Source organism: Girardinichthys multiradiatus, chromosome 1, assembly GCF_021462225.1.
Source record: "Girardinichthys multiradiatus isolate DD_20200921_A chromosome 1, DD_fGirMul_XY1, whole genome shotgun sequence".
In the NCBI taxonomy this organism is placed as follows: domain Eukaryota; kingdom Metazoa; phylum Chordata; class Actinopteri; order Cyprinodontiformes; family Goodeidae; genus Girardinichthys; species Girardinichthys multiradiatus.
The window spans coordinates 3,163,162-3,180,383 of record NC_061794.1 but is presented as its reverse complement, the minus strand read 5'-3'; positions in this window follow the sequence as shown (position 1 = coordinate 3,180,383).

Sequence of the window (17,222 nt, the reverse complement as noted above, 5' to 3'; positions counted from 1 at the left end):
TGTCCCATAACTACATGGGCTGTTTTCTGGATTATTTTAGCCATCCCTGCCTCATGTCTGGTGCATTCATGATGTCTTTGTTCCATGTTGTCCAACATAACACTTATGTACATAAGGACAGTTCTAGTAGCCCCTTTTTTCTGGAACAGCACTCCATTTGCTGTCTGTGCTGTTACAGAAACATCAAAATAAAATGGCAATGTATAGTCAGGGTGTGCCAAGTGTGCAGCTTGGGATAAGTTTGTTTTGAGAGTGATAAAAGCTTCTTCAGCGTCTGTGGTCCATTCCAAGGGGGCAGTGAGATTTCTCATGCCCTGTTTTTTCACTAGGTCTCTAAGGGGAGATGTGAGATCAGTGTAGCCGGGGACAAATGATCTACTGTATCCTGTAAGGCCCAGAAATGACAACATGTCTTTTACAAAGAGTGGTTTTGGATGAGAAAGTACTGCTGATTGATGCGCAGGGGACATACCGGTCCCTGGCTGGGAGATCACCCTGCCCAAGAAGTCCACCTGTCTTCTGCAGATTTGAAGTTTAGCTTTACTGACTTTATAGCCTGTCTTGGTCAAATGTGAAAGAACAACAGCAGTAGCCTGCAACCATTCAGTTACAGTAGGTGTGGCCAAAAGAATGTTATCAACATACTGGATGAGTGTAGTATGTGGTGGTAGTGGGCAGTCCTGTAAGGAGTCTTTAAGAACTTGGTTAAAGATTCCTGGGGAGAGAGCGTTAAAACCCTGTGGCAAACGAGTGTACCTATGTGATCTATAGGTGAAAGCAAAAATGTCCCTGCATTATTCAGCTAAAGGCAGGCAAAAGAAAGCATTGGCCAGGTCAATGCATGTAAACCATGCATGTTCAGGATTAAGATTAGTGAGAACAACATAAGGATTTGGAACAGGGACAGTAGGAGTGGACAGTGCTGCATTAACGGCCCTCAAATCGTGTGCCATTCTCCATTTTCCTGTTCCTTTTTTCTCAACTGGTAAAATAGGTGTATTCCACGGAGAGGAGTCAGCCGACTCTAATACACCGGCATTCCACAGACCCTCAATTGTGTCCTTAATGCCCAGTTCCCTCAGCGGGTTTATGAGGGTATTGGGACCTCCAGATTGGTTGATCAGAAGTGTTGAAGCCGTCTCTGCTTCCCCGGGTCCGTTGATTTGGGTACAGGTTTCAAAGAGTGAAATAAGTACAATCTACTTATGTTCGCCTCAGCAGAGATGGAGAGCCAAGCAGCTGGAAATCCAACTCTGCTCAACTCTTGCTTCCAGCTCGTTTTATTCAGTCTCAAGGGTGTGTTCAACATATACATATATCATGTCACATATGTATAACATAACATAACAGTCCAAAAAAGGAATACTTCTGATTGTAACATGCAACTCACCCTCCCCTGTCTTTGGCCTTCCCTGTCCTCTTCTAATTTATGACCTTGCACTTTCTATGCTTCTTACTCCTTATGTTTTCAGTCACCTAGGCCCCTTCTATGCTTCACTCCCTAAGCTTGACCCCCCTATTTCCACACATTCCAGTTACACACATAGATGGTTTATATTACACACATAGATAGTTTATATTCTACAATATTCCCCCTTTTGAACTCTTATAAAAGAGTTCACAATCTAAAATGTCCTTCTAAAGATAAGTAGAAATAATGTAAAAATATTTCTGTACCACCTGTAAAAGAGAAAATCATTAAACAACATGCATGCATCATATTATGCATCCATGAATTCACACTCTGAGTCCTCATCCTGGTTATAGTCAATTTGCAACAGTGGCATCGTTATCTTTGGATCCTTCTGCTCAATTGCAGAGGTGATGAGGCGCACCATCAGAGAACGAATGCATGGGACACAGCAACATCCACAGGTTACCATTATAGCTACAAATACTGCAATAGAAATCATCAAATATTGCAATAGAAATCATCAAAGACATTATCAAACCCTTCCAGTGTCCAAATATCCCTGACATCCACTCCTCCAGGGGAATATCAATTCCAGAATGTTCATGCATGGTGGCGGAAAGAGTCTTAAGTCCCTCTAAGGCCCTTGACACTGAACCGTCCGGTGCAGTGTTATTGGGAATAAAGGTACAACACATATCTCCAAACATGGCACACACACCACCCTTTTCAGCTAATAACATATCCAATGCCATCCTATTTTGTACTGCCATGAGGGAAGTTGGGGCCAATTGTTCAGATAAACCTTCTACAGCATCTCCAGTTAGATTTGCCACCCGCAAAACATTATAATGAATATAATTAATGCGGTCTATGTTTTTATTGGGAGTTACTGGGAACAAGGCAGCTATAATAGGGATGTTTTCAAATCCAGCTGATATTTGATCTGCAAGTTTATACTCATTCGGGACTCCTCGCGGAACTCCAATTGCATCTATATACAGGTCTTTCTCAAAATATTAGCATATTGTGATAAAGTTCATTATTTTCCATAATGTCATGATGAAAATTTAACATTTCTATATTTTAGATTCATTGCACACTAACTGAAATATTTCAGGACTTTTATTGTCTTAATACGGATGATTTTGGCATACAGCTCATGAAAACCCAAAATTCCTATCTCACAAAATTAGCATATTTCATCTGACCAATAAAAGAAAAGTGTTTTTAATACAAAAAATGTCATCCTTCAAATAATCATGTACAGTTATGCACTCAATACTTGGTCGGGAATCCTTTTGCAGAAATGACTGCTTCAATGCGGCGTGGCATGGAGGCAATCGGCCTGTGGCACTGCTGAGGTCTTAAGGAGGCCCAGGATGCTTCAATAACGTTCTCTTCACAATATCCCACAGATTCTCTATGGGGTTCAGGTCAGGAGAGTTGGCAGGCCAATTGAGCACAGTGATACCATGGTCAGTAAACCATTTACCAGTGGTTTTGGCACTGTGAGCAAGTGCTAGGTCGTGCTGAAAAATGAAATCTTCATCTCCATAAAGCTTTTCAGCAGATGGAAGCATGAAGTGCTCCAAAATCTCCTGATAGCTAGCTGCATTGACCCTGCCCTTGATAAAACACAGTGGACCAACACCAGCAGCTGACACGGCACCCCGGACCATCACTGACTGTGGGTACTTGACACTGGACTTCTGGCATTTTGGCATTTCCTTCTCCCCAGTCTTCCTCCAGACTCTGGCACCTTGATTTCCGAATGACATGCAGAATTTGCTTTCATCCGAAAAAAGTACTTTGGACCACTGAGCAACAGTCCAGTGCTGCTTCTCTGTAGCCCAGGTCAGGCGCTTCTGCCGCTGTTTCTGGTTCAAAAGTGCCTTAACCTGGGGAATGCGGCACCTGTAGCCCATTTCCTGCACACGCCTGTGCACGGTGGCTCTGGATGTTTCTACTCCAGACTCAGTCCACTGCTTCCGCAGGTCCCCCAAGGTCTGGAATCGGCCCTTCTCCACAATCTTCCTCAGGGTCCGGTCACCTCTTCTCGTTGTGCAGCGTTCTCTGCCACACTTTTTCCTTCCCACAGACTTCCCACTGAGGTGCCTTGATACAGCACTCTGGGAACAGCCTATTCATTCAGAAATTTATTTCTGTGTCTTATCCTCTTGCTTGAGGGTGTCAATAGTGGCCTTCTGGACAGCAGTCAGGTCGGCAGTCTTACCCATGATTGGGGTTTTGAGTGATGAACCAGGCTGGGAGTTTTAAAGACCTCAGGAATCTTTTGCAGGTGTTTAGAGTTAACTCGTTGATTCAGATGATTAGGTTCATAGCTCGTTTAGAGACCCTTTTAATGATATGCTAATTTTGTGAGATAGGAATTTTGGGTTTTCATGAGCTGTATGCCAAAATCATCTGTATTAAGACAATAAAAAACCTGAAATATTTCAGTTAGTGTGTAATGAATCTAAAATATATGAATGTTAAATTTTCATCATGACATTATGGAAAATAATGAACTTTATCACAATATGCTAATATTTTGAGAAGGACCTGTAGGTGGGGGAACCCTGACTCAGGTCAAAAGTGGTTGAAGTGCGTCTTTTCATAATATGTCTTCTCCTCCTGTGAGTGAGTGCCAGTGCCTTATCTTGTTGATATGTCACAGCGGTAATATTAGGACCAATTAAAATCAACGGGGCCTGCAATCTGACCATTGCACATACTCCTATGGTGTTATCTGGTATAGTAGTGAGAAGTCTATATCCTCCGCAGTAATAATATAATCCTGATCGTGCCCAGAGTCCAATCACTTTCCCAGACGAGGTGGTATTACACCAGTCCGAGGAAATTTGTCCTACATTCACCTTTGGGATGTTTGAGGTGAACTTGAAACAAAAATATGTCCCATTCAGCCTCTGAGGAGTGAATGGTCCTGTCTTAGTATTGTTTGGAATGGGTGGAAAGATGCTAGCTAGCGTGGTACAGTTGGCTGGGGTGGCTTCTTTAGTTAGTTGTAACATGCAACTGTACCCCCAAGCATCTTCCGGATATAAAGGGGCTGGGTCAGTGGTTAAGTGTGGCCTTGCAAATGCACATGCAATGCAGTCAGACCTACTTTGTTCCTTTGCGGTTTGTGTCATCCATTGCAGCCAAAGATGATCATCTGCATAACCTGTGGCCATCTGGATTATTTCTAGAGGCTGCAGGGTGGCGTAATATATTTTCATCACCCCTTCTAATTGATCTTCTGGTTCTGGAACTGTAGGCGTGCTGGTGGCCTGCACCTGGGGAGTTGGTTTATTTAAATTGACTTTGATTAGTACCTGGGGGTCGGTCCCTGTTACCTCTACCCCTAGAGTGAAATACATCACCTCATCCCACTTGTGAGAGGTGCGATGCAAACCTTCCTGCAACGATTTTATGGACAAAAATAGTGTATTGACACCCCCAAGTGTGCTATGCGTCAATGCTCGTACCAGGCTAATTTGTTTGGCTTTTTCTCTATTCCATAAATTTACATATGTCAGGGTGGGTGTCCACATACCCCACTGCGTGACCCCAATTTCCGCAAAGCTCGTTTGCCCCATATAAACTCATAGACCTGCCTGCAGCGCATTGGGTGGACACGTCGACATTGGCACACAAATACACATTATACCCCAACCAGGCAGTCGGATTCTTCCCACGTCCTCAGATGGAGTTACCCTAGACCTTTTGGACACCTTCCCGGAGTGGTTTTCAGAACATATCTGGAATGGCAGTTCACAAAAATACCATAAGATAAACGTAACAATGAATACTGAGATTAACACTCCACCTATGATAAAACTCCTAGAGTCTAATTCCCTTTCTTTGGGTAATCATCATTTTTTTTTTTTTTTACTTGTAAAACTTAGCCCCCTCGTGCCTTCCAAACTGATTTTTCCTCAGGAGAGGCCCCCTTTTGTAATTTCATTACTTCTTCCAGGGTGGGTTATGGTGTCCACCCTGCTTCTGAACACAGCATTATGTGCCTGGGCTGATATCCTTCACACTGTTTAGATGCCTGGTCAGCGGCCTGATTACCTTGTGCTACTCTGGTGTTACTGCTGTCATGTCCTCTGCATTTAATGACGGCTACTTCTTGAGGGAGCAACAAAGCTTCAGCCAGCCTTTTCATTTCCTGTTCATGCTTAATGGGTTTCTGTCCTGCTGTCCTGAACCCTGTTCTCAACCAAAATGGTTGCTCCCAGTTTTATTAACATGTCTCTACCCAGTAAATTTCCTGGTGTGTCAGTGGAGACTAGATAACTGTGATTCAGTATTTGTCCACCAATTTCTGTCTTTAAAGGCTTGTTATATGGCAGGACCTGCTTTGCCCCCGAGAACCCCATGACAGTTGTAGTCCTGGTGGAGAGTGTGTTTGGAGGAGCCTGTTTGATGGTTGAACATGTGGCCCCAGTGTCCACCAGAAAAGGAAGGCTATTTCCGGACACAGTCACAGACAGCAGGGGGTCCGCAGTCCCACTGTCTTCTGGGGTCGGTGGGGACCTTCAATGGTGCTCAGGCCAGCGACTAGGCTCGTCCCAGGCCAGTAATTGGAGTTGTGGTCCGTATGCACCACGTGCTGGGCCCCCTCTGCCTCTGTATGGACGGGCCGGAGGAGCCATGACAGGACCATAACACCCATACCCTCCGGGTGGACCATTCTTATGGGGGCAATCTCGGGCCCAATGTCCAGGCTCATTGCAGTAATAACACACATCAGCATTACCCAGCCCCCTCTGTGGTCCTCTCTGAAATCCCCTAGCTCTTGGCCCTCCCCGTCCCCCAAAACGACCAGCATGTCCCTGATATGGAACCGAGGCCTGATGCCACTGTCCTGCTGTTTCTTGATTTCCAGGAAATGGAGGAGCCTGAGGTGGCTGAGACACTGCACCTTCATACAAAATTTTAGATGTTTTACCCTCCTTTTTTTTTTCCCCGACCTTCAGTTTAGCTTCTGCTAATTGCATTTTCAGGAGCTGAGTTTGTAGCATTTTTAATTCACTCTCCTCATCTTGTTTTGCCTCTTTGAGTTTAGATAAATTATGTATCCGGTGGCGATCCCATACTGCAATTTCTGATCCAGGCAGATCTGGATTATCCTCAATGTTAGTTTTAACCTGCAGCGGTAACCCTCGTAGGACAGCATCCCGGAACCAGTCCCTTTGGGGACCAGCTCCATCTGGATTAGTTCCTGTCTGTGTTTGCCACACGGATTTGCACTGAGCTAAATATTCTCTAGGATTTGTGTTTGCGTTCCACTCAAATTTTGGAATGGTACGTCCTCTGGATACTGGATACATTTGTCTAAGAGCTGTGCCTATATGAGTGGAATATACAGTAAGTAGGACCTCATCTGGTACTGTTGTTGTACCTGCAGCAAGCTCTATGTCCCTACAGCTGTGTGACTTCATGCATCACCCAGCAATGGCCCGATAGTCACCTAGAGCTAACGTGGTACCTGCTGTCAGGGAGTCTAGAGTCTGTAACCATGTAGACGCTCCTTCTGAGATGGGAGGCAATTTGTCACACAAAGTGGTAAGATCTCCCAGTGCAAAAGGTTTGTATCTATTTGCTCCAAATTGTTGTTGGAACAGTGGACCCATATAAGAAGATTTGGACTGAGTTCGGGGTCTCATGTTATAGCCATGTCCAGCAGGGGGAGGCATAGCCTCAGGTACTGGTGGCATTGGGGTTGAGGAAGATAACATAGCTTGCTCATTTTCAATTGGTGTCTGATTCTGTACTGTAATAGGTGGTGCCTGCATAAGTTACTGCAGTCGGTGGTTCGTCTCTTATCCATTTCCCTGACACTGACATATTAACTGAGCCCTCAGTTACATCGGCTTTCAGGGGTGTGACCAATTCCATATCACTAGATGAATGGGAAATATACGGGGTGGAACACTTTATTGGGCCACAAACTGGCCGCAGTTTGTCCCGTAATACCCGGTCAGCAAATGGATCAGTTTGTGGGGCCTGTGATATGAATGATCCTCCAATTGACAATACAGACCCATCAGTGGAATGTGAGGAGAGAAGAGAGGTGGGGGCCGAGCAGGGGGTTTCAGGAGGAGTCTGAGCAGTTCCTGGCGGTAAATCACACACGCTTACTTGTCCCCCAGTTACTTGCAGTGTAGGATATAAGCCAGTAAGTGGAGAGGTGGGGGCCTTGTGGTGTGATAAAGCGGGCTGATTTGCTAAAAGTTTAAAGGATGGCGGCATTTCAACTGTACTGCTATCCTTAATCTGTTTACTTTTCCAGTCTCTGTTCTCAGTCATAGCATGATCACAACTCACAGTTATTTCTGTCATAAAACAGGGTGACATGCGGCGGGTCAAGGGGAGGGATATAGGGTGCCAGAGTGGAGATCCAGGATTTCCACCGAAGGAAAGAAGAGAGAACACCTCTGCATGCTGTGGTTTCTGGGTGTAGCAGGACCCAGTAAATATCAGCCATAGGATCAGGCAAGCGCTGGATTAAATACTGGCTATGTGAAAAGTGTGTGTTGCTGCCACACGAAAGTTGGGTGCCATTAGGAAGGTGCACCTGCAGTCCATCTGAACCACACAGAATGGTTGCGCCCATTTTGATCAACATGTCTCTGCCCAGTAAATTTACTGGGGTGTCTGTGGACACTAGGTAGCTGTGGTTCAGGGTTTGTCCCCCTATTTCGGTTCTTAGGGGTTTGGTGTATGGCAGGATGTGTTTAGCCCCAGAAAACCCCATGACAGTGGTAGTCCTTGTGGATAGAGTGTTGGGAGGGGCTTGTTTGATGGTTGAGCATGTAGTCCCAGTGTCCACTAGAAAAGGAAGACTTTGTCCATACACCGTCACGGACAGTAAGGGGTCCTCAGTCCCTCTGTCCGGGGGGTTCTGTGGGGACCCTCATTGGTGGTCTGGCCAGAGACTGGGCTCATCCCAGGCTGGCAGTTGGTGTGAAGGCTGCTGCTGTTGGCTTCCACGGGGTGGACCACCTCTCCCTCTGCGGGGGCGGGCTGGACCATGCCATCCATATCCACCTTGGTCGTTTTTGTAGGGACATTCGCGGCCCCAGTGGCCCGGCTCTTCACAATAATAGCACACATCAGCATTTCCCCACCGCCTTGACGGTCCTCGCTGGAATCCCCTTCCCCTGGGCCCACCCCGTCCCCTGAAACAACCAGCATGTCCCTGATGAGGACCAGAGGTCATAGGCCCCTGTACAAACGTGTCCTGGTGGCCAGGAAATGGAGGAGCTCGTGGTGGTTGGGACACAGCACCCTCATACATTATTTTAGGGGGTTTGTTTTCTTTTTTCTTGTCCCCTGCTTTTTGTTTTGCTTCAGCTAACTGCATTTTTAGCAATTGTGTTTGTAATGTTTTAAGTTCTTCCTCATCTTTCTTGTTTTCCTCTCTTATTTTAGATAAATGGTGAATTAAATGGCGATGCCACGTTCCAGTATCAGCACCTGGCAAATCAGGATTGTCTTCCATGTTGGTTTTAACCTGTGTGGGTAAGCCTCTCAGCACAGCGTCTCTGAACCAATCCCTCTGTGAGCCCTCATTGGCTGGATTAGTTCCTGTTTGTGTTTGCCATATGGATTTGCATTGATCCAAATATTCTCTTGGATTGGTGTTTGGATTCCATTCAAATTTAGGGATAGTTCGCCCCCTGGTTACAGGGTATAGGTCCCTTAGCGCGTCCCCTATCCACTGGGAATACCGAGTGAAAGGGTCTGAATCTGGGGCTAGGGTGGTGTAAGCTGTAGTTTCAACCTCTCTACAGGTGTGTTGTTTCATGCAACGTGCGGCAATTGCCTGGTAATCACCTAGGCCCAATGTGGTGCCTGCCGTCAGGGAATCTAAGGTTTGCAACCAAATTGAAGCACCCTCGGTTATGTGAGGAAGCTTGTCAAAGAGTGTAGTCAGATCCCCCATGGAAAAAGGCTTATATTTGTGCTGACCCCCGGTTCCAGGCTGATGGAGCAGGGGCATCTGTTTTCTATAGAACCCAGGCTCCCCTCTTGATGCCACCTGACGGAGGACACGTGGTTGCATGGTTTGAGTTTCTGGTTGGGGGACACTGCGCTCAGGTGTGTCTTTTGGTGGTTCATGTAGATTTGAGATGGCTTCATCATTTTCCTGGGCCTCACATTCTACACTAGGAGTGGATGAATCCCAAGGAGTAGATGTCTGTGGTGGAAGTGTGGCATCAGGCCGCCAGTCACTACTAATAATTTGAGGGCTAAACAGTGGAACAGTTTTTAGTGCTGTTTCCTCGCAGCAAGAAGGTCCTGGGTTTTACTTCCAGCCTGGGGTCTTGCAGGATGGAGTTTGCATGTTCTCCCTATGCATGTGTGGGTTATCCCCAGGTACTCTGGCTTTGTCCTAGAGTCCAAAAACATACAGTAACTGTTAGGTTATTTGTTCTCAGAATTGCCCTTTGAAATAAGAGTGTGTGCATGGATGAATGCATAGGGTTGGATAATTATTCAGACAGTTTTTTAAGTGACCAACTTTGGATTGAATTAGAATTGGAGCAGTTTGTGTTTCTGCCCAGAGTATTTAAGTTACTTTGGTTGTGGCTTTTCTGTACATCATTCACTCAAGAACTGAATAGAACTTTATGTGTTTTGTAAAGGCCAATGAGCATTTACCACAAAATGATTTGTAATAACTTATACAACCCGCACTACTGAGATGGACCTCATTTAATGGGAAGTTCATAAAGATTTTAAATTAAACAAGGTTCTGAGACTTATTGTACTGTTGGGTTTTTCTCAGGGGTATCTAAACCTATCAACTGCAATAACCACTAAATTATATCATCTCTTCAGCTGACATATAGCAAGGCCAAATAGCATTATTTGGGCCTTAACATTCAGCAAAATCCCTTTCAGCAAATGATAATGAAGCTGAGGTGCTGACATTTCCCTTTCCAGTACAGATTTATTCATGCCTTCATTGAAAATATTTTTGGGGTCTCCCCCTAATCCATTTTAAATTGGATATCTAAGCGCTGTTACAAGCAGCCTGTCACAGAGACAACTGGCTCCCACTTTTCTATCTGAACTGGTCCAAAAGAGAGAACTCAGTTTGACAGATGCTAAATAGGACTGTAGCATCAACAAAGTGATCTGAAAGAGCTGTTAGCTGAAAACAAAGCATACAGTAGGTGATGAACTAAAGGATAATGCATGTATCCAGCCCTCTTTCAGGTCCTTGGTGGGTCTGGTTGTTAAAGGCATTACTTTCAGATATAGTTCAACAGCTAGAGGTTTTATTGTTCTGCCCTTGACTATGTCCCCATGTCTGTGAAAGACAAGGCTTGGTAGTAGACAGAAAATTAATTTAAAAGGCTTAGTAGTCATTGAAGAATTCGTTTAAAATGTTTCAGTGGCTTATAAAAGTATTCATACCCCTTGAACTTTTCCACATATTGTCACATTACAACCACAAATGTAAATTATGGGAAGAAACTTTTGCCATCAGAAACTGAATTTGAATTGTTCAGACTGAATCTGTATTTGCATAATTTGAAACTAAATGCATTGGTTTGAAAATGAATTTCACTAAACTGAAGCTGAATTTAATGGTTTGAAACTGAATTTGTTTGCTTTGAAAATTGCTTTGCTTTGTATTGAAAATTGTGTTTTATTATGTTAACTATCAGTTCCAAAATTCCTTTTTTTTGTGTGTTACACATCCGGGTCCTTGAAGCCACAGATTAATCAAACACAGATTTACTGATAGACGGATGTAATTCACTATTGCTGTGTCCAATTCAGGGACTGCATTCTTTGAAGGTCGCATAACCTAGCCCATATACCAAAAGTCAGTTGTAAATTAGGGAATGAGCAGCCATGAACAAAAGTGACTGTCGAAGGTGTGGATGACTGCGAGAGGCTACTCGGTCGCCCGGACCTCCAGTTGAAGAAGGGCGAGACTTTTGGATGAAGGCTGTCAGAGGCTAGGCGAGTCATTTCCCGACACCAGCTTAAACAGAACTTTCAGTAAACCTACTAAGTAAGATCAGGTTTAGGGAAGTCCGGACCCGTTGGATGGAGAGCTGGATTGAACAATCCCTTTAGATGGGGAAGTAGAAGGGAGGGGTTAGCTCATCGGACAACGAAAAACACGCAACACTGTCTAGTTTTGAAGAGAAATATGCTATTGGTTTCTTTTTATCTCCATGTTGTTGAACCAGAACTGAAGTCATAAAATGTCCCTTGCAATCTACTATCTGAACAAACGGTTTACTATAGTCTGGTAATGCTAAAGCAGTACTGGAAACTAGAACTTGTTTTATGTTGGTAAATGCTTCTTCAGCTTCTACACTCCATTTCAGTTCAGACGTCATTTTCAGCTCTTCCTCATACATTAGTTTGTTTAATGGAGCATCATTTGGCACCCAGTTTCTACAATAATTCGTTAGTCCAAGTGTTGAGGTAGAAAAACTTTACTGGCCGTCAGTTAACTCTAACATTACTCCTCACCTCTCCCCGACTCTTTTATTTGGCACCCAAAGGACTATCCTCAGTCAGAGATCAGTTGTACGCTTCCACAAGTTTATAAAAAAACAATCTGAATTCAGAGACACACTCACACTGGTACCTAGAAACGTCTGTGTGTTGTCCGTTTTGGAGGGGCCACAAATACCTGTATATACCCCTCGCTGCTATGCAGTACACATACACAATCATTCTATCTGTGGATATCTCCCCAGCAACCATATAACCTCATATTTACTTCTGGTTCTTCTCTTATAACAAACTTATCGTGTCTGGCCCAATTTATGACCTTGCCCTCTCTGTGTGCTGTTCTCCCCTGTCTTCTTCTCCCCCATCAGTGATTCCTTGTCCTTCACAAATTTATGCCTTTGGACTCTCTACTTCACTCCCTAAGCTTGACCCCCCCCCCCCCCTATGCTCTATGTACACATGCCAGTTACACACAGAGATAGTTAATATTACACACATAGATATTTTATATTCTACAATCCCCCTTTTGAACTCTAATAAAAGAGTTCACAATCCAAAATGTCCTTCTAAGAATAAGTAGAAATAAGTAAAAATATTACTGTACTACCTGTAAAAGAGAAAATCATTAAGAAGACATGCATCCATCATATTATGCGTCCATGAATTCACACGCTGAGTCCTCATCCACACAAAGTTAAATCATAACCTGAAAAAGATACAGAAACATCAAAATGTAATATAAAATATAAAATGTTCACCAAACGGTGTCTTCTGGGGGGAAGGAAGTTCCACCACTCCCAGTGAGAGAAACTCAATCATTCCGCCTCTTCTTCTGTCTTTGGGTTCAGTGTGGTGTCAACATTTACACACAGTATTTAAAGAGTATGTGGGTGTTATCTCCACTTAAAAGAGTTTATGCTTTATGGCCCTGAACCGTCCTCGGGTCAGGGGTAACAACGTTATCTATGAGCATACCTAGCTGCTCCTGATTTTGACAGCTTCCTCCACTAACACAGATGTTCTGCAAAAAGAAAGGTAACCTAAAGGTCATACACTTTGGAACACCTTAGAGCACTTAATACAAGAATTTACATTAGAACTCCTTTCTTCTGGTACTGAAAACAAATTATCACAACGGCGGAAATGAACACATTCAAATTAGTACCATAATGATAGATATCAAGCAATAAACATGAAAGTTGGATAAAAGCATCCGAGATTTCCTTCTCATAGTCAGTTTCCCTGTCAAAGTGGGAGAAAAGAATTTGGCTGACCCTTGCTGTCCAGGCAAAGGAGCCTAATAGCCACCAAATGTTAAGAAATTAAGGAGAACTAGAAACCTGCAAGCAGCTTTGAAGGCCCTCGCACCCCTCAGCGCAACTCGGGCTGTTGAGCAACCGCAGGAGCCTGGCATCGCCTCCTACACGCCACATACGATGACACCGCGTCACTTCAACATGTCGCCAGTAGGTGGCACTTTGAGCAACATGTCATATGATCTTCGGTCATGCAAAGTTTCAGTCTGGCAAAAAGCATTCCAAATTTCGAGTAAATCTGACCTTTCAGATGGAAGCTGCACTCACTTGTTTGTTTGTGGGTGGGGCTAAAACGACATCATCAATTGACTGTGTCAACATGTCCATCATTAAGTCATGATCATGTATACTACATTTCAAGTGGATCCGATGATGTATGAGGGAGATATAGCCCTTGAAGTGTCCTAGGGGAGACATTTTTGTAGGTCCAGAGAAGATACATAAGTGTACCAAATTTCAAATTCCTCGGTGAAAGCATGGCTTGGGGCTGATTTTTTGAAATTTTGTAGGTGGCGCTGTGGATGGATTAGGCCACGCCCACCGAATATGTCATCAGATCTTTGTTGGGGACTGGACAAGGATCAATCACATAGAATTTGGTGCAGATCAGATGATATATGTGAAATTTAGAGCCAAACGTATGGCCATGGCGTGACGTCTGATTTCGCGGCGCCGCCATGGCCACGGCCTTTTATGAAAAGTCACTGTGCTTCAAACCAAGTTAGACCCACTAGTTATCTGTCTTCTGACACACTTTCAAGTTGATTGAATCAAGAGGGTCAGAGAGGCACCTTTCCAAGTGAAAAAAGTGACTTCCGGTTCTGAGGGGGCGTGGCTTTAATGATGTCAGCGTATGACCCCATAGGATTGTCGGGAACCCAAAGGTCATCCTTCATGCCAACTTTGGTGTGATTTGGAATTTTTTTGGGAAAGTTATTGCAATTTTTCACTTTCGATGCGAACGCCAAGTTTGTGCCCCGGCCACGCCTCCTAAACATGGCCAAAAACTAACGATTTTGATAACTTTTAATCCTCCATCCCTTAATTGCAAGTAGACCAAATATGAAGCCGATAGCTCAAAATCCCTAGGAGGAGTTCGTTAAAGTTCGAGGTGAGTAAAATTGAAAAACGGGCAAAAATCGGCATTTGACCCAAAATGGCCGACTTCCTATGCATTTTAGGGCATACCCCCAAGAGACTTTTTTTCTTGTTTTGAGGAGTTGTAGCATTGTGCCGAATTTCAGATCTCTACGACTTACGGTTCGAGCTATCTCACGTTTGGGGGCGTGGCTAAGTTGTTTGGCCACGCCCACTGACGACGACATTAAAGAAATAAATTTTCACGCGGGGGACAATTTTGGTTTAAAGCGTGTGCATCTAGCGGCTTGGGAAAGTCCCCATATTGCCCCGCCAAAAGTCCCCGGAAAAAAGAAAGAATAATAACTAGAAACCTGCAAGCAGCTTTGAAGGCCCTCGCACCCCTCAGCGCAACTCGGGCTGTTGAGCGACCGCAGGAGCCTGGCATCGCCTCCTACATACGATGACACCGCGTCACTTCAACACGTCGCCAGTAGGTGTCACTTTGAGCAGCATGTCATATTATCTTCGGTCATGCAGAGTTTCAGTCTGGCAAAAAGCATTCAAAATTTCGGGTAAATCGGACCTTCCAGAAGGACGCTGCAGTTGCTTGTTTGTTTGTGGGCGGGGCTAAAACGACATCATCAATTGACTGTGTCAAAATGTCCATCATTAACTCATGATCATGTATACTACAAGTGGATCCGATGATGAAGGAGGGAGATATAGCCCTTGAAGTGTCCTAGGGGGCGCTATTGATCCAAATTGAAATGTAATCCAATAGAGCTGTTTGGGGTCTGACAAAGATCAAGCATATTCATTTTGGAGTGAATGGGACCATGCATGTGTAATTTAGAGGCAAACGTATGGCCGTGGCCTGACATCAGAATTCGCCACGCCATCATATTCACACCCTCCAGCTAAAGCAGTAAGTACTGGCGACTGTCTAAGACCATCATGTTATCTGTTACTTGGGACAGTTTCACATTGATTAGGTGAAGAACATCAAACACTGATTCTGTAAAGGAAAACGGGACACTTTCTGTTGTCAGGGGGCGGGGCTTCGATGATGTCAGCATCTGACAAGTGAATATTGTTGAGGCCTAGAGGCAGATCAATCCCAGAAGGTTTCATTTGTCTGTGACTTTACTTGTAGGAGCTATATCAATTTAGTGTTTTATGGCGAGAAGTCATATTTTGAGGTGTGGCCACGCCCACACGCTTTCATGTATCAAAATGTTTTTGATAACTTTTAATCCCCGGTGCCTTAAGAGTATACTGAGTGATTTTGAAGTCTGTAAGTCAAAAGCTGTAGGAGGAGTTCGCTCAGATATGCGTGCTAGAAACGGTCAAAACTGTGTCAAAATGGCAACTTCAATCCAAAATGGCCGACTTCCTGTTGGGTTTGGACCAATGCTCCAATAGTTTTTTGTAGGTCCTGAGAAGTTACATAGGTGTACCAAATTTCAGATTCCTCGGTCAAAGCATGGCTTGGGGCTGATTTTTTCTAGTTTTGTAGGGGCGCTGTGGACGAATTAGGTCACGCCCACCGAATATGTCATCAGATCTCTGTTGGAGACTGGAGAAGGATCAATCACATTGAATTTGTTGCAAATCAGATGATCTATGTGGAAATTAGAGGCAAACGTATGGCCATGGCGTGACGTCTGACTTCGCCGTGCCCCCATGGCCACGCCCTTTTATGAAAAGTCACTGTGCCTCAAACGAAGTTAGACCCACTAGTTATCTGTCTTCTGAAACACTTTCAAGTTAATTGGGTCAAGAGGGTCAGAGAGGCACCTTTCCAATTGAAAAAAGTGACTTCCGGTTCTGAGGGGGCGTGGCTTTGATGATGTCACAATATGACCCCATAGGATTGTCGGGAACCCGAAGGTCCTCCTTCATGCCAACTTTGGTGTGATTTGTAATTTTTTTGGGAAAGATATTGCAATTTTTCACTTTTGGCGCGAACGCCAATTTCGTGCCACGGCCACGCCCCCTAAACATGGCCGAAAAGTCAGGATTTTGATAACTTTTAATCCGCCATGCCTTAACTGCATGTTGACCAAATATGAACCCGATAGCTCAAAATCCCTAGGAGGAGTTCGTTAAAGTTCGAGGTGAGTAAAAGTAAAAACTGGGCAAAAATCGGCCTTTGAGCCAAAATGGCCGACTTCCTGTGCATTTTAGGGCATACCCCCAAGAGAGCTCTACCTGTGTGCCAAATTTCAGATCTCTATGACTTACAGTTCGGCCTATCTCACGTTTGGGGGCTTGGCTAAGAGGTTAGTCCACGCCCACTGACGACAACATTAAAGAATTAAAATTTCACGCGGGGGACAATTTTGGGTAATATTTGGTGAGTTTTGGGATATGGCAAAGTCCCCATATTGCCCCGCCAAAAGTCCCCGGAATAATAATAAGAATTCGAGTGATTACAATAGGCCCTTGCAGTTTTCCTGCTCGGGCCTAATAAACATTCGAATTACAATAGGCCTTCGCAGCTGCTTTGCTGCTCGGGCCTAACTAGAAACCTGCAAGCAGCTTTGAAGGCCCTCGCACCCCTCAGCGCAACTCGGGCTGTTGAGCCACCGCAGGAGCCTGGCATCGCCTCCTACATACGATGACACCGCGTCACTTCAACACGTCGCCAGTAGGTGGTACTGTGAGCAACATGTCATATGATCTTCGGTCATGCAGTTTTGGTTTGGCAAAAAGCATTAAAAATTTCGAGTAAATCGGACCTTCCAGAAGGACGCTGCAGTCGCTTGTTTGTTTGTGGGTGGGGCAAAAACGACATCATCAATTGACTGTGTCAAAATGTCAATCATTAACTCATGATCATGTATACTACATTTTAAGTGGATCCGATGATGTATGAGGGAGATATAGCCCTTGAAGTGTCCTAGGGGGCG